Below are 18070 nucleotides of genomic sequence, written 5' to 3'. Positions count from 1 at the left end.
CACACCAAATATTCTTTTTAATGTTAGCATTACTTACACCATAGTAATAAATATATGCAGAGCTGCAAATAAACATCCTTACAGATTAAGAATCAATGCACTAAACGTTTCAGCTTCACTGTAGCATCTAATCAATCCAAGAACCTCTTATTGCTGTGTATATTCCAAATCAATAAAAAATACACCTTAAAAATACCTATAAAATAGAATGCTACAGAACAGATACTATGGGACTACAAGAAGCAATTATGCTGCACAATTATACAGCATAATACCAACAACAAGTAGTTATCTTAACTGCCCATGAAAAATGATGGGATGCTTGATGCTAACTTGTTTTCCATTACATCTTTCTCAAAATCCAATATCAAGAAGTGTATTTATAGTCCATTATTCACATATTCTGTCACTGTCGCCAAAATTGAGATTTCCAGTGCTGGATAAAACTAACGAAATGATTCAAAAATTGTACTCAAATCATGAGTTTCTCTTGGTCCCAAGTAGGACCCTGCTTGAGGCTGCAGAAAGAAATATACCCATCTCAAAGAAGTGGTCTACACTCCTAGGCTCACATCATTGTACCCTTTCCTGGGACCCTATGACCTTCTTTCGCCCTGCTTTATTTTAGCACAGAGGGCAGGAAAGCATTCTTTCACTACCACTATATATACTATTGACCCTGTGCTTTCTGTAGTTTCCAGAATTTCTATAGGTAGAGATTCCCAGTGTAGCCTGACCTCCCCTTAACATTGGGCGCAGCACCCGTCCCTGAACAACAGCCTATATGGTCAAAGACAGGAACAGAAAAAGAGAAAAAAAGAAAGGAAAGAAAAATAGAGACAGCTAAGACCAGATATCTATTCAATGAGCAGGTATTAGGTGTCATGAGCATTAAAGGCAATAGAGTATCTGACTGAGAAAATATCCTGGCTACTCTAAAAAGGAGAACATTCCAGAACTGAACAGCAACTAGCTGCTCTAAAAACCAAGAAAAAATCAGGCCAGGGGAATCTAAGGAATGGCAGCCTTATTAGGCATAATGAGGTAGCAAAGTGATATCCACTCAGTGGAGGGCTCTGAACTCAAGACTGCTGAAAACAGCTGAGAATAATCTAAGAAGCAAATAGCCATTCCAGAATTGCCATAGTAAAGGTGAGAGAGATTTTTTAAGGCTTTTTTGATACGCATTCTCCCTTTTTTTTTTTGTTTGGGTTTTGTTTTATGTGTTTCATTTTTGCTCTATAAAATATTACACTATATTTGAAACTAAATTAGATGTTTTATGTTTTACCATGATTAAATAACAATTTCATGTGAACACAGCCATAGTATTTCACCGGTTTTTGTTTAAGTTTTGTTTTCACACCACGCCTAAAGCGTGACTCCTATAGTACTGCCTAGAAAAGCAACTCCAGGGAGCAGGGTAAGGAGAGTCTGCAGGTGAAACTTACAAGTCTTTTGGGGTTCAGAGCCCCAAATTGTACACCTGAAGGAGTTTTATGGAGGTGGTGGCAATTACTCAGAACTTGCCCCCAGATCTTCAATGATTCAATAATTTGCGTGCACGTGTTCTATTCTGCCCCATCCTTACCCCAGCAGAGCCTAACCGTGACGTAGGCGTCGCCCTCAGACATGCACCCAGCTCTGCTAAGCACTGATTTGACAGGACGAGCCCTGGGGGTAATGCTGTAGTTACCACAGATGTCTGTATGTGCTCCCCCTACACAGAAGAGCTATGGGCTCACTCCACTCGGGGACACACATGGTCACACCTGACTTCAAGGGGGTGGAGACAGTGATCCTCCTGGGGCCCAAAGCAGAGGGAACAGTCTTTGCAAGCAGCCCCAAGGGTCACCTCCAAGACAGAGAGACTCTGACCTGGTCCTGAAATCTGTGCGAAGCTAAGCGCCCCTTCCTAGGTGAGATGTGGGTATCCAGGAATGGCCACCAAGAATGTAATCCTGATGCTGGCCTGGGTGCGGCAGGAGTTAGATCCGGGCTTTTCAACGGTCACCTGGAGTCCATTAAAGATCAGCAATCACCCAGCCCCCAGTGAGGTCCCCTGACTGAATCGTAGGTTGTAGTTTCTGGGGGAACAACTGAGCCAATGGCCTCCTAAGATACTTTCCCATTCAACCTCCCCCACGTCCTCCATTCTAACACTGCCTGTTATTTGGATTTAAAAATGACCTTCTGGCTAAAATTTGCTTATAGATCTAACCCCTAGGGCTGAGTCCCTTAGACAAATATGACATCACTGCCTCCTGAATATTTATAGTTGTACCACAGCTGAGGCTCCCCAATGCCTGTGACTTCTCATGCATGGTAGTGATTCACACGGCAAACATCTTTAAGGAAATCATCCAAATGAGACATCTTCCTCATTAGGATCTATCATTTACCGAGAAAAAAAAGAAGCATGTAAAGCATCATTATTTTTTTTTTCTCCTGAAGGTGGCTAGAATTTCAATCTTCTAGTAAACATGGACCCATTAGGTTGCTTCATAGATGAATGTTTTGTCTTCATGATTCTTGCTACAGCAAATTCTCCTCTTCATTTCTCTTTTCCTGAGGATCCCTCGAGAAAGTAGTTTGGGGAACCCCATCCTTATTAGATGCACATCAGGCGATCCTCTTTGCTCAGTTTCAGCTTTTCTTTCAGGATATCAAGGACAGGATATTATTTGTAAGCGGCCAAGGTAATTACCATCCAACAGGGTCCAATTGTTTTCAATTAAAAGCTTTACTGCCGTCTTTAGTTTTCAATACCACTGTGGCCATCTGCTTCCACTGAAGATCTACCGGCCAGAAGCCCAGGCCACATCTTACTGCCATTAACTCCCAAGAACCATTTTCCTCCAAAATGAAAAAACTCAGTAGTCCAGGGAAAATATGGGACTAGCCCAATGCATCTTTGGTGACCTCAGGAAAGGTGTAGCATAGAACTCTGAACGGTCACTTCTCAGAAACACCAGCACTTCCTATTTCTGCCTGAAGTGCCAGGTACTCGTCCTCATTCTCAGCCTCCCTTCAACTGGGGATGCTCAGCTTTAACTTCCCCACTTCTTATTCCCCATCTAGCTCAAGTGTGTACAGCTCCAGGATAAGAAGTCTTCAAACTGCAATTTCATCAGAGGTATTGTGTCGGTAGAGATGCTTTCCGGTTTTGATATTCGTCATCAGTCCAACTCTGCATGGCTCACTATACCCTAAAATTCTGGGTGGAAGTAAATTGGAAATAGCCACCAGCTTACCTAAATGGACACTATGATAGAAGGTATTTTAGCTGTTTTCATAACTTAGAGCCTGGGATCCATTTCTAGAGTCGTAAAGTTATTAGAAATTAATGGAGGTGTTTTATGGACCTATGAAGAGTGACAGCCCAAGGTCTCGTTTCCATCCGAAACCTAGCCCACTCCTGGTAGTTTACACTGCAAAATGGCTCCATAAAAACCATTCGCACAGTTTAATTGCCCTTGCCTCCTCTACAACAGAAGTTCTTCTGCAGCAACAGGCGGTCCTGGCCACAGCCCTGGCCAATAAGATGGACATGCAAGTCCCAGCAAGGAATCTCTTCCCAAAGAAGGCAAAGTTTGACAAAGAGACATCACTGGACCCTTCTGATCCCTTTCCTCTTGTCTTTCCTCTGCATGTTTCTTGGACTCGGAGTCTGAAGGAGTAGCCACCGTCTTGTCACCATGGATCACTAAGCATGAGGACAAAGGCATAAATGCTAAAGATGATCAAGTAGAAATTCAGAAGGAAACTGAGTCTTGAATGGCACAGGGCCAGCCTTAGACTGCTGGCGCTCACATTTCTGAAATGTGAGGCATAGAAGTCACAAGCTGTTTCAGACCCACCAATAAGATTTGCTATTATTTTTTGCTATTATTTGGGGGAAAAAGCATTCCTAACTAATAGAGTCATCATACCAAGAAAACAGTCACAAAGTGAACAGAGGAAACCAGAATTACCTTCCCTCCTGGGTCCAGACCAAGAAAGTGTTTCCATTTTGAAGCAGCAAATCTAATCTCTTCATTCTCAAAATTACAAGGGGGGGGGGGAGTCTTAAAGGAATTAGTGACGAAAGAACGTTGAATGCCAAATTGGAAATCCATGGGTAATAGTTATCACTATCTTCCAAATATTTCTGGCTTTGCGCCTTCCGGGAATATGATAAGATTATGCTTCTGTGCCCATTTGGACATGAGGCAAAACCATATGATTTTCTTTGGCCAACGAAAAGAGAACCCAAACGAAGGGTCATTCCCCAGCTGAAGCTTCAAGACCATTGTGTCAGGTACCCTTTCTCTAATTGAGGTGACGGGAAGCACAGCTCAAAATGGAGCATCTTGTGAAACTGGGTCCCCAAAGGTCTACCATGAGCAGTGGCTCCTGCTGACCCACACTGGACACGCAGCCTGAGTGAGGAATGAGTTGTTTGTTACGGCAACATACCCTATCCCAGGGATGGACTGCCATCCATGGTAATAGACAAGCTCTAGATAATGTAAGAATATCAAGTTAGAGAAAAGGACCTATGAAAAGACTTGAATCCTTGCTAAAGAATTTTTAAGCAGACACACCAAGGAATGTCTTGAGAAATGAGGGACAAGAGCAGTAGTTCCCAAATTCTGCTGCATGGTACATTCTCTCAGGGAACGTGTAATAATCCTGACGCCCAGGTCAACACCTTTGTACAAATTAAATCAGAATGGCTGAGGGTGGGCACCAAGCATCAGAATGTTATAAAGATGTCCAAGTAATTCCAATGAGCAAGAAAGTTGGGGAACTTTCAATCAAAATCTGTTTTCTTAATTAAAAAAATAACACTGTTTGATGATCGTGAAAGTCTTTATTTCAGGGAAGTTAAAGAGTAATGGCTGTCACTGAGAAGGAAGCTATCAAGCTAAAGATCTTTCTGGAAAGGCAAATCACAGTCGATCCATTTGGTCCAGATAGAAAGGGAGAGGACCCCTCCCCACATATTCCTGCAATGCCAGCTTAGTACATCTTTAAAGGGACCCCACTGTGCGGCTCCCATTACCTAATTTCATCTCAAAGAGTCAACTTTTCAACAAGATACAACAGCATCTTTCTCGAGGATTCACATTATTGCCTGTGAGCATTGGGATCACTTTTATAAGTGAGCTTCCCACACTTGCACACCCCATTGATCTCCCCGGGCGCTTTATCATCTGGGTTATCATCTGAGAGTCCTGGTAGTTTCCCCACAGTGTCGGGTCTCAGTCTGGGCCTTAGAAAGGGGCAGAGCAGGCTACACCCCACAGTCAACCGTTGGTCTTGAATACAAAAAGCTGCCCCGATCTGCAATTTGCCTCTGCCCTCATGCAGAAATGACAAGGGAAATCTCACCGTATTGAATTGTCTTTATAGAAAAAAAAAAACAAGTAAGAAAGTAGATATTTTTAAATTCTTCATGCACAATTTGCCCCCCAAATACCCCCCAAGCTATTTTTATAAGGCTCATGACAAACCTGAGTAGGGCCAGCTCAACCTGGAAAGGTCAGGGCAACTCGAGAAAAACAAGCCCCTGGAACCCCTCCGGTGCCTGTTTCTGATGAGTCTAAATACACACCCCTAAGCACGCCAGTCCTCTGTCCCCCTCCATCTGCCTTCCCACCCCCATGCCCAGCACGCTCTCCTATGAGGCCTTTGGAGATATTCAGGACGCTGTGCACGTAGCATAGCAATCAGATGCTCTCTCCTCAGATGGCTTGGCTAATGGCCACTTCCTGTGGTTGTCAAATGAAAAAAGAAAAACTAGCATATCCCCAGTGACTTATTGTATCACTTCCCGTATCTGACTATCTGGCAGCCGGTATAATTTAACATCGCTCGTAAATTAAGAGCCTCTTGCAAGGGTGCCACAGCTGAGCCCTCCACCCTGTTTTGCTGATTATAAAGAAACCTTGCCAGGACTTCCATTATGAATAGTCATTTCCTAAAATGTAACTCCAACAACACTGACATCTAATCATATATTAAATGAATGAATAGAGGTTATATAACCACCCTGTATACCTCTGAGCTCATTCTGAAGATTAAAATGACTTCCTCTGATGTTTTCCCAGCACACGCTGTGCCCATGATGTCAGCTCTCGCCATGACCCCCTGTGAGGCCTCCAGCCTCTGGGACATCCCCCCACACTGTTTCTTATCTCTTGGCTTTGACCGGTTCCTCCTTCCTCACTGCCTAGCCTGTGAGAAGTCAAAGTGAGCTCAAATACTTGCATGTCGCCCAGCTCCTCTGGTGCCCCATGGTTCTGAGGCTGGGCAGCTCCACAAACAGCTCTTTTGCCTCCCCCCAGGGCAGGTGCACTGGTGGAGTGGGCTACAAAGCTTTGTGCTGTGTGTTCATCATCACGTTGGTCTTAGCAAAGATTCCCTTCATAGCACTGCTGATACTTGGGGGCAAAGACTCTCTTGATGCCCTAATTGGTTGTATGTTTGCTTCCGTCTCATATTGTTTGTTTGTTTGTTTCATTTCTTCAGTGTAGAATCGTGAACAGGCGCCAGATTTGAAGCCAAATGGCCCAGTTTCATGCCAATTTTGCTCCATGCATTGTGACCCCAGCAGCCCTTGTGGGAAGTGATATAACCTCTCTGACTGTCATTTTCCCCATCTGTAAAATGGGAACAGTACCAAAAGCTATACTCACAGGATAATTGTGAGGATCAGTGACATAACATACATGAAAATACCTTACAAAATGAAAACATACTAGCTATCGTGAGTACTAGAAATAACGAGGACGGACTAACCAACCCGGTTCTAACCATGGCTTTGCTGCTCTTAAATAAGCCCCGTGTTCTTAAAGAAGATACTTAATACCTGAGCATCTTTGCCCAACTCATGGCACATTGTCATCTCATCAGATGAGGTGATACAAAATACACACAACGATATTGGCAAAAAGTAAGAGCTCAGTAAATGACAAATGCTTTTATTGTTATTATTGTTGTTGTTATCATTATTATTTGAGTAGGACAAGCAGCTAAAAGACTTGTCCAAGAAAAAATAAATGAAGAGCAACTTTTTGCATTTTAGGAGTCTCAAAAAGAAAAGATCAGAGAAGCGGGCTTTTCACGTTTGTAGAATGACTTTGACGCAGAAGTAAAGACTGATGATAGCTCTGGAATATTGTCTAATGGATTTGGGAACTCTGAAAAAAAAATTTGAGAACAGCTGACACACTACAGCTTAAATATAATCAGTCGCTGAAATTGCTCTGCAATTTGTTTCAGTGTTTTTCTGTGGATTGCTTTTTTTAACCATACATGTGTCCTAAATATATAATTATATGGCAGAGTATAATAGCTCATTTAGAGTTATTGAGGTCTATTATATAATCCAATAGGACCGTGGGGCGGGGTTTGGAGAGGAGCAGTGGTGATTAACTTGAATGAGTATCAAACATGAGCTCCGCTAGATGTTAATAGATGGTCTTAGTACCGATTTTCTTCTTGCCTTTGCCAGTCTCCCCAAGACAGATCGCTTTTGTGTCCCAAACTGTATTGTTTTAAATTGATGTTATATATTCCTTTGAAAGATCAAAGAAGCCTCTATGTAAAATTTCTTAAGTGCAGAATATAAACGTGTGCTTCTATGAGTGTGGGTCCATGCGTGTGCATGGCCATCTGGAGTGTATGTGCTCCAAAATGCTCAGAGGTGTGTCCTGAACAGAGCACTCAGTTTTTCAAGGAAAAAATAAACAACCCAAATTCCCCTCTCCCCAGACACCTTCCTTTTTCACCAATCCATGAAATGTGCACATGCTAGGCCAGATAGAAAAACATCCTTTTTCTACCACCCTGACTTGGGTTTTAAATAGAATTGTCTAGAGCCATGATCTTCTAGTAGAGTTAATCACCTTGTCAATATATCCCTGTTGATTAACTGATGGATTCAATGCAGGCTTTTTGTCAATTTCCATTTCTGTTGGATAGTTTCTATCCCTTCAAGACAAATTAGTCAGGGCATTAGAGACCATCTACTCAAAATCCACTGCTTAATTTGTTTTTAATCCCAAGAAAAATCAAGACTAATAAAGGCTCCCGCTTGCCTTACACAACTGACTCCTAAGGTCCCACGTCAGAAATGCCCCAGACCATCACCCCCTGAGTGTGTGATGCTCTCAGGGTTCAGTCATTGGCAAGGAGTCCAGTCGGCTTATCTAAGCCAATGCAAACTGACCTGGTCAGTCTTTAATTTCTTGTATTTAAAGTTTGTGAAAAATCACATTTTATCCAAATACATTCATCTACTTAAGGGACAGCCCCACTTGCTTCAACAGGAAACTGTCACCCGCAGAGGCCAGTAGGGCACAAATATGACTGCTTACTCATGATCCAAAATGTGGCCTCAGCTCCTCCAGAATGTCTGTATTTGCTGCCACTGAGAGAACATTCTCATCAGACCAGGTTCTCACCTCCCATAGATTCAAATCTCTCCAGGACATCTTAATAAGTTGTCTGTCTTCTCTCTGAAATTTACAGGAAACCTCTGTGACTCCTAGATATCTGTGACCAACCAAGGGCTAGAGCAACCACCACAGGGTTTCATGTTGGATTTTGTACTTTCAACCAAAAACCAAGTTCTGGGATCAAATTTTCAAGATCTCTTATTCTCCAGGGTACAATCCAGGGCCAGTCCTGGATTGGCCAGGCCAATACTCCTGACCACTTAGCACCCACAGCCTCCCTGAACACTGGGCAAACGCTGAATGGTCCACTTCCTCGGGGCTCTCAGCTTTTTTCTTGTCATTGGAAAGGAGCCATTCCATTACCAAGAGGGAGCGTGGGTCTAAGCTGGTGAAGGTGGCCAAGAACAATGAGGGACAGAGGCCATTGTGTGGGGGCCACATGTATGGGCGAGAATGTTTGTTTCTACTACAGATGAGACATTAGTGAAGTAGGAGAGACAGGGGCTATCTCAAATCAGTGGTAGGGGTCTCGGGATACAAAGGGATTGAGATGACTTACATGATGATAGCCCAGCAAAGGGAGAGAGCTCAAAGGAGTGAGGGCAGATGGAAGGAAAATGTCCTGGTGAGAGAGACTATTGAGCCTTCAAAGGCTTTTCATGATGCCCTCAAAATATCCTTATGTTGATCCAAATCCAACTGGCACTCAGCTGTCACCCTACCCCATGGTGGCATTCTGACAAAACCCCCATCCTCTCCTCCAACCATTCCTTGCTTTAGTCTTGCACTCAGTGTCCCTCACTTCTCTCCAAAATAAACCCTCTGCTCCAGCCAGAACTGGCTGCTTCTTTCTGACAGATGAACCCAGCTCACACTCCCATGAGTCTGCAGGGTTTGGCATGACAGCTGCTGCAGCCTTTTGTGATTCGTCTTCGAGACCCATCCAGACCGGCTTTTCACCCAAGAGGGATAAACCATAAGAGGTGGGTGACCAAACAGTACTGAGTGCTGCCACCCCAACACTTACACCCCCTCCAAATAAGCCTCCTTGCCTTTGTTCTTGCTGTTTTAACTGCCAGGAACACCCTCCCTTCTTTTCTCCACCAAACAAAATCTTACCACCTTCCGAGTTCCAGCTAAGATCCCACCTCCTCCATGAAGCCTTCCCTGCTCAGCCCAACCAGATGGGATTGCTCATTCCCATGAATCCCTGCAGGCCCTACTGATCAGGAAAAGGGAACCGTCAGCTTAGCCAGTAATGCCAGAGCCCCTACTGCGAGTTGGGTGTTCTTCTAAGTGCCTTGCAGTAGAACGAATTTAATCCTCATTGTCAGTACTGTTAGTCCCCTCCGTTCACAGTTGAGGAAACTGAGGCACAAACAGGACAGTTATCACGCCCAAGGTCACTACTAATAAGTAGCCAAGCTGGGATCAGACTCCAGCACACTGGCCCTCGAGTGGGTGTTCTGTATCCCCACCTGGCACCGCCTTCCGGGATTGCTCTCTTGTTTCTTTTTCAGTGGACACCCAGCCAGCACAGCTTTGCATCGGCTCTTGGTTGCTCTATGTGCCCACGACATCACTCCCACAGACTGCCAGTCCCATGAGGGCAGCGACCATGACTCAGACTTCACAGAATGGACAATCAGTGCTCTCCTGCCTTGGGAGAACCCTGCTTAAGCTGTCTCTGTTTTGCTTTAACTCCACGGCACGACCGATATTTCTGTTTATGGTTTCCTCAAACACGTCACTCTTGAGGCCAGGGGTAAGCAGTGAAATGGCTCAGGGTCATGGAATCTGTGTCTCTGTAGCAAGGAGACAGTGCGTGCCACTAGTGGGCTGTGGGTTTCAACCCTTTTCCCATATATTCTCTTCCTGGCTGACAGGCTTTCCACCCCGAGCAGACCAAAGAATTTCTGGGTTGGGAGACAGTTCTGTTCTGAAAGGAAAGCCAGTCTGCACAAGAATAGAGACCCAGCCACAACCACACTGCAGCCCGCCAACCCATTTGCAGCCCAGGGCTGAAGCTGGGGGTAAGCAGTGAAAATCCTGTGTCCCTACATCTCTCGGGGCTGAGGATGCACACAGTTGTGTTATTGGTGCCGGGGCCTGGTCCCTGAGCAGAAATGAGCAGAATCGTGGTTGTCCACACAAGATGGAAGGGGAATCACAGTCAGTACATGGGGTTGTGAACACAAGAGACCAGCTGGGTAGGACACACACAGTGAGTCCACAGGGAAGAGACACAGTCCCTCTGTTAGCACGTCGGGGTGGGGGGGATTTTTTCCTGCAACTGATTTCACCAATTTTACCAATTACCTCCACTTACCAAATTTAATGTGATCCCATCAGAAAGATAGCAAGAAATAGGGATTGTGAATCAAAGATCATCCCCACCTCGGGCCTGACTTCTCCTTTGACCTCTACTTGACATTTGCTTCATGATTTAATTTACCTTTTCCTATTCACCCTTCTCTCTCTTGTTTACCTGGATCCCAATTGGATTGAGCAGCTGAATTTTCATTACTCAAGTCAGAGGTCTAAGGAGAGTATATGAGCTTTGAATTCCTGCCAGCAGGGCCATATCTGTTCCAGCTCATTCGCCATAAAATCATGAATCAGCCTGACCCACACTGGCTTGCTCCAGTTACAACAGGCATTAGCAATGGGGGGAAGATTCAGAGATATGGAAAGGAGCTAATTTTACTGCTAAGCTTCACTCACCTTCAAGGACAAAAACAGATCTGCACCCGGCTTCTCTTGGCCTGAGCCCCATTAGAATCAAAGCCGATCCTGGGCTTCAGATTCAGCTTCTTCTCTGAGGAGTCTTCCCATGCCCTTGTTGCAACCCAGAGAGGAAGTGCCAGTGAAGCCACAGGGAGGGCTTAAATGACACTTAATCTCTAATGACTCCTCCCAAAGCCCCTCATTCAGCCCTGCCCCTAAATGAGAACACAGTTTCAAAGTAAGCCCCCACTGAAGCACCCACCGACCCATCTTCCCAGTGCCTCCCTGTCACCAGGGTATGACCCTGAGACACGTCTGCTCACTCCCCTTTCAGCAAAGCCCCACAAGACACAAGAACCAGAGATGGGAGGGAAATAGCTCCCTCTCTGCAGCCCTGCAATCTCAGCATTGCAGAGTCAAAAACACTAAATGCTTCTGTGACCCAATAATACTGTGACCAATGCGTCTGTGACCCAATAGTAATACTAGGTGGCTCTACAGAAAGGACAGCCTCAGTGGGAGAAAAAACTGGTCCCAACCCTCTTTCAACTACCTTTCCCTGAGCGTCCTTGGGCAGAGCAGGGCAGTCAGCCCAGCAGGCAAAATCAGAAGCCCGCTGCCTTCCAACCACACCCATTGTGTTCAGATGCCCTCCAGGGCAACAGGGAGGATGAGCGGAAATGCCAACCTGGATGCCGTCAGGAAGAGATCCCTGGTGTCGTCTTATGTGTGAAACTGGGCAATACAAATGGACTTGCAAGTCTTTGAGTGAATTACGTTGCCAAAGAGACACACACTCACCTGAACAACCTGTGACCATTCAAATCCGAAACTAAAACCAGTTTCAAATCCTTGATTCTTCAAACCTGCAGGAATTGGGCTTGAAAGCCATTAGTCCTGGAAAAGTGTGAGGTGTGCGGTGTCCACTATACAGGTGCCCATGAAGGATGATACGCAGGGATGAACCTGCCATGAGTCCCATGGACAAGGGCATTCAATGGCAGGACAAGCAGGAACTTCAAGATGGATGCAGTAAGTGGACAGGAGACAACAGTTCCCTTTCCTAAGGAGGTGCAAATGCTCTCTGGGTTGAGGCAAAAAGGAAGCACATGGATGTTCAGGCTTCTGGCAGTAAGGACTGTGACAGGGACCCTTAGATGCCACTTCATATCTGTTTTCTCTTTCTTCTTCAGAAATATTACCCGCAGTTCTTGAGTGCATGACCCAAGAACAAACACCATACTTCCCAGCCCCTGTAGTTGTGGCCAAGAGTCTGTAAACACAAATGACATACGAAACACACAACCTGTGTCTTCTCTTTCCTGATCGCATCCTCCCCAAGAGCCAGAGTACAGACACTTGTGGAATATGGTGGGACAATCTGGACCTGGCAAAGACAGCAACACTTTAGGAACAGAGCTGTGGGGTAGAAGGAACCAGGAGCCAGGAGCCTGACACCTCAGAGCTATGGCAATAGCCCAGGACCATTTCTCCTGGGCTCTTGTATGGGAAGGAAACAACTGTGTGTGCTACCTCTCTTCCTCCAGCAGCCGAACTCATTCCATCCAATAGAGTATGAAAAAGAAAATTGACTACACCTCCCAAGAGAAAAAGAGGGAAAGGAAGGGAGGGAAGGGAAGGGAAGGGAAGGGAAGGGAAGGGAAGGGGAAGAGTGGAGGTGCAAGATCCAACATCCACATAATAAATGTTACAGAAAAGACAGAACAGAGAAGAGGAGAGGAAATCATCAACAAGATAATTCAGGAAAATTTTTTTGAAACATGGACACGTGTTTACAAAATAAAAGGACCATGAAATGCCCAACACCGTGGTGAAAATAGATTCACCTAAAGGCACATCAGCATAAAATTACATCTCTAGAGACAAAGAAAATTCCTATAACCTTTCAGTAAGAACACAAAAAATAGGTATCACATGAAGGATCAAAAAACCAAAATGTCATCAAACTTGCCACAAGCAATATTGTAAGCTGAAGCAATTCCTGCACAATTTTAATGGAAAATAATTTCTCACCTAGAATTTGGTAGCCAGCCAGAGTAGTAATCAAGTTGGAGGGTAGAACAGAGGTCTTCAGACAAGCCAGTTCTCTGAGAATGTACCTCTTACTACTTATTCTTAGGAAGGAACAGGAAGATGTTCTCCATCAAATAAGGATGAAAGTGACAAAGCAGAAGAAAGAGCTAGGTTGTATGAAACCACGGATCCCAAACAAAAAAGAGACAGGGTGATCTCCAAAAGACTACAAAGAGCAAGACGAAAATGACACCTTTGTGGCTGAAGTGGAGGATATTGGCCTCGGTTGGAAAGGCTCAGAAGTCTCCCAACTCTGCTGAAGACGAAGAGGATGAACAAACTACTGATATGTTTGAGGTGAGTGAAAGATTGATACAAGTGGGGGAGAGCGTGTGCTTCGTTGGCAGCAAGGACATAGAATAGGAAGCAAATGCAAGAACCAGAGCCTGAGGATACGTGCATGTGTGGTGGGCTTGGACTGGGGGAGTGTGCGTTCTCCAGAGCAGAAAGTCAATAAATAATGCCTAACACTAAAATAAAATGACAACTTACAGAGAAAGACAGATACCATATGTTTTCAGTCTTGGGTGGATCCTGAGAAACTTAACAGAAGACCATGGGGGAGGGGAAGGAAAAAAAAAAGGTTAGAGAGGGAGGGAGCCAAAGCATAAGAGACTCTTAAAAACTGAGAACAAACTGAGGGTTGATGGGGGGCGGGGGAGGGGCATTGAGGAAGGCACCTGGTGGGATGAGCACTGGGTGTTGTGTGGAAACCAAGTTGACCATAAATTTCATTTTTAAAATAAATAAAATAGAATAAAATGGCAACTAATCATGTAAGCATTTTTCAAGAAAAGCAAGTCAATGCCAAAAGAATCAGATAAGAGAATTGAAAGTGGTAGTTTCTGGGGAAAGGAAAATGAGGAGGAACTGGTTCTGTGTGACTCTGCATATGTAGAATTCTGATCTTTTTTTAAACACAGAAAAGAAAAGAAGAAAAAGAGAAGGAGGGAAGGAGAAAGGGAAAGGAGGAAAGAGAAAGACAAAGAGAGCAGGAAAAGAAAGGGAAGAAGAGAAAAAGCAGGATCAGCCACAGCAGAGAGGTGGAAAAGCCAAGCCAGGTACATCAATCCTGCAGCCATCCCCACAAGACTGGCAGCAGACTTCCGACTCCACAGCGTGCAAGGATGCTTGTGAGCCTAGCGGGAGTGGGTGGGGCAGGTGGGGGACCAGTGGGTGCATGAGGTGGGAAATTGGCATCCAGGTTGGTGAGTGGAGGGGGCCAGTCCAAGAGGCCAACTCGGCTTGTAAACAAGGATGTCATCAGATAAAAGCTTGGAGGAAGTCAAACATCTCAGAATAGCTTCCAGATTTACGTTTGGTTCCCGGTACACCACCTGCTTATGAAGACTTCATTTTCATAGCTTGTTGCTTCGGCCTCAAAGGTAATCAGTTCACTTAAAAAACAATGGAATGAACATGAACACATATTCAAACACATACTCCTGGGAGTTACTGAGATTTCCAATGAATAGTGAGTGAATTAGGAAGATTCTATCTTGGCCCTGTTTTCATTCATTTCCAAGTTCCTTTAGGGGAATAAGAAAGAAAATTTTTCTGCAAATGAAGAAAATATGTTACTGGTTAGTGTACCATGATTTTAATTAATAACATATTAAATGCTCAAAAGTTGGATTGGAGAGGGGACTACTTTTTTATATTCAAAGGAAAATTACCAGAAACTCCATTCTTTAAAGTAACATCTGCTTTGTAACAGTTCATTTTTATTTAATAAACTTTATAATTTTTCAAGTGTGAAAGCTAAGATTCTATTCTATTCTTCTGCTGTGACAGAACCACCTTGTGACTTAAGAGAATAAGCTTTGAGAAGATGTATCTAAAGTAAACAAGGGGTGCTTGGGTGGCTCAGTTGGTTAAACATCCGACTTCAGCTCAGTTCATGATCTCACAGTTTGTGGGTTCAAGCCCCGCATCGGGCTCTCTGCTGTCAGTTCGGAGCCTGGAGCCTGCTTCGAATTCTGTGTCTCCCTCTCTCTTTGCTCCTCCCCCAGTCACAGTCTATCTCTCTCTCTCAAAATTAAATAAACATTATAAAAATTAAAATAAATAAATAAATAAATAAATAAATAAATAAATAAAGTAAATGAGACAAAGGATTCAATGAGATTTTTTTCATTGCTATGCATCTGTACAGGTGACAGCAATTAATTCTTAAAATTATATGTTTCCCCTTTAACACTCTCAGCTGGAAAGGGTCATAATTCACTGCATCAGAAGCTGTAAATCACAATGGACTAAATGCATCAGCAGAGGTAGCACTGACAGCCACCAATAAACAAGGGAAGGACGGCCATTGAGAGGCATTCTGGGGCCAATAATCACGACTCTTGAGTAGGCAGTAACATTTAAGAGAAAGAAGAGATGCTGTCCTGTTCACATACTCAAGCTCAGGTAGACATGTACTAACTCCGTTATTACCTTAGTGATGACAGTGCCATCTTTGAGAACTATCAAACAGGCCTTGAGTTCAAGTTGATAATTAAATTAAATAGTAACTCCTAATTTACAAGAAGTGTTTAAAGAAAAATTCAAGAATGGCTTTTGAATGTTTAAAAATGTTCTTACAGGGGTGCTTGTGTGGCTCAGTCACTTGAGCGTCTGACTTTGGCTCAGGACTTCGGCTCTGACTTCAGCTCGTGAGTTCGAGCCCCGCGTCGGGCTCTGTGCTGATAGCTCGGAACCTGGAGCCTGCTTCGGATTCTGTGTCTCCCTCTCTCTCTGACCCTTCCCCACTCACGCTCTGTCTCAAAGATAAATAAACGTTAAAAAAAATGTTTTTAATGTTCTTACAAATAATGATATGGTGATTCCTTTTCATGTCATAAAATATACTATTAGATCTCCTAATGTGAAACCATTATGTATAAACCTTATCTCATTATGATTATGTTTTAAAGAGGTCTTATTGAAATGACTCAATATATTTCTATTCATAAGTAAGATTCACCTGTAGTTGTTGTTGCTGTTATTGTTATTATTGATATGCCATTTTGGGGAGATTTTAGTATCAAGATTATGCTCCCTTCGTAAAATAAATTGGAAAATTTTCCATCCCTCTCCATGCTCTGAAACACTTTAATAGGCTAGCAATTACCTATATGAACTTGTCATAGTATTAGAGAATCAGCCCATTAAATTATGTAAGCACTTCAAAAAGCAAAATCCCTGTGTTGTTTTAGTCATGTTTTCCATTATTACTTGGCTTTTCACACTATTTAGATATTCTAATTTTATTATTTTATCAAGTCATTATTGTTTTTAATTTTTGTTTTTCTAGAAAGTCATCCATTTTATCCAGGTTTTTTTTAAGTCTTTATCATAAAGATATACATGCCATATGTACTAGTCAGGGTTCTCCAGAGAAATAGAACCAATAAAAATATGTATTTATAAGGAGATTGATTTTAAGGAATCAATGCAATTGTAAGACCTAGTGAATTTGAAATCTGTAGGGTAGACAGGCAGATTGAAAACCTCAGTCTGCTCCCAAAGCCTTCCACTGATTGGATGAGGCCCACTCACGTTAACAAAGTCAACGGATTGAAAGTGTTAATCACATCTACAAAATACCTTCACAGCAACATCTAGACTAGTGCTTGACCGACTGAGCAACTGGGCATCGTTGCCTAGTCAAGTTAACGTAAAACTAAACGTCATGCCATATATCATCAATTCGAAGAGGTATTTTCTTTCCTCGTCTTACCATGGCAAAAATCGGGATACTGTCCCAGCCCATAATCTGGATCATATGAAGATCTGCCAGTTTTGAATGGGACCTGGAGGAAGAAAGAGCTCAGGTCGTGGCTGTGATACAGGCACCCCTGCCACTTGAGCCATATGGTCTGGCAGACCCTAGAGAGCTGAAGCTGTCAATGGAGGGAAAAGGACCATGTAGAGTTTGGGGCAAACCCAATGGGAAAGTCCCAGTGCAGTCCTCTGGCGTTCTGGAGTGAAGGCATGCCACCTACAGCAGAGACTCATACATCTTTTGAAAAACAACTCCTGATGTTCTGTGGAGTCTTGGTGGAAAGAGATTGCCCAACCATAGGTACCAAGTGACCATGTGGCCAGACTACCAATGATGAGCTGGGGCCTTGCAGACCTACCGAGTGATAAGTCTAAGCAGGCCCAGCAACATTCCGTTGTAAGATATAAGTGGCTACCTAGGTATACCTAGGCCTACAACACCAGGCCCAGAGAGACAAGCAAGTTGCATCAGTAAGGAGCTCAGACCTCAACGGCATCCACTATTGTCACACCCGCACCTGTTTCTCAGTTCATGCGGACAGCCATAGGGAGTGATTCTGTTCAACCAGGAAGAGGAGCTTTGCTGATGCATAAGTCACTTAGGTATGTGGATGTGTAACAATAATCAAAGGTACTTTTGAAAGATATTCTTGATGGAAAACCTTCCACTGGGTAGAACTTTGGGCAAGGCACCTGGTCATTCATTTTAAGTAGCAAGAGAAGTGCCCTGATATTAGACTATAAATGAACTTATGGGCAGATGTAAATGTCTTGGCTAGTTAGCTATGGACCTGGAAGGGAAAAATATTGAAAGATGGGGGACAGGGACGCCTGGGTGGCGCAGTCGGTTAAGCGTCCGACTTCAGCCAGGTCACGATCTCGCGGTCCGTGAGTTCGAGCCCCGCGTCAGGCTCTGGGCTGATGGCTCGGAGCCTGGAGCCTGTTTCTGATTCTGTGTCTCCCTCTCTCTCTGCCCCTCCCCCGTTCATGCTCTGTCTCTCTCTCTGTCCCAAAAATAAATAAAAAACGTTGAA

General features: G+C 43.9%; 1 long non-coding RNA gene across 1 annotated transcript; it reads right to left on the bottom strand.

The window, feature by feature from the left end:
• Window positions 1-6964: 6964 nt before the first annotated feature.
• LOC125938148 (uncharacterized) lies at window positions 6965-11574 on the bottom strand. Its single transcript, XR_007462631.1, has 3 exons — window positions 11172-11574; window positions 8367-8507; window positions 6965-7187 (listed from the first exon to the last, which is right to left on the bottom strand). It is a non-coding gene; the product is annotated as an uncharacterized LOC125938148 (long non-coding RNA).
• Window positions 11575-18070: the final 6496 nt, after the last annotated feature.

The sequence above is a fragment of the Panthera uncia genome (assembly GCF_023721935.1).
Source record: "Panthera uncia isolate 11264 chromosome B2 unlocalized genomic scaffold, Puncia_PCG_1.0 HiC_scaffold_24, whole genome shotgun sequence".
In the NCBI taxonomy this organism is placed as follows: Eukaryota; Metazoa; Chordata; class Mammalia; order Carnivora; family Felidae; genus Panthera; species Panthera uncia.
The sequence above is the reverse complement of the archived record's forward strand: the minus strand, read 5'-3'. Positions and strand labels throughout refer to the sequence as shown.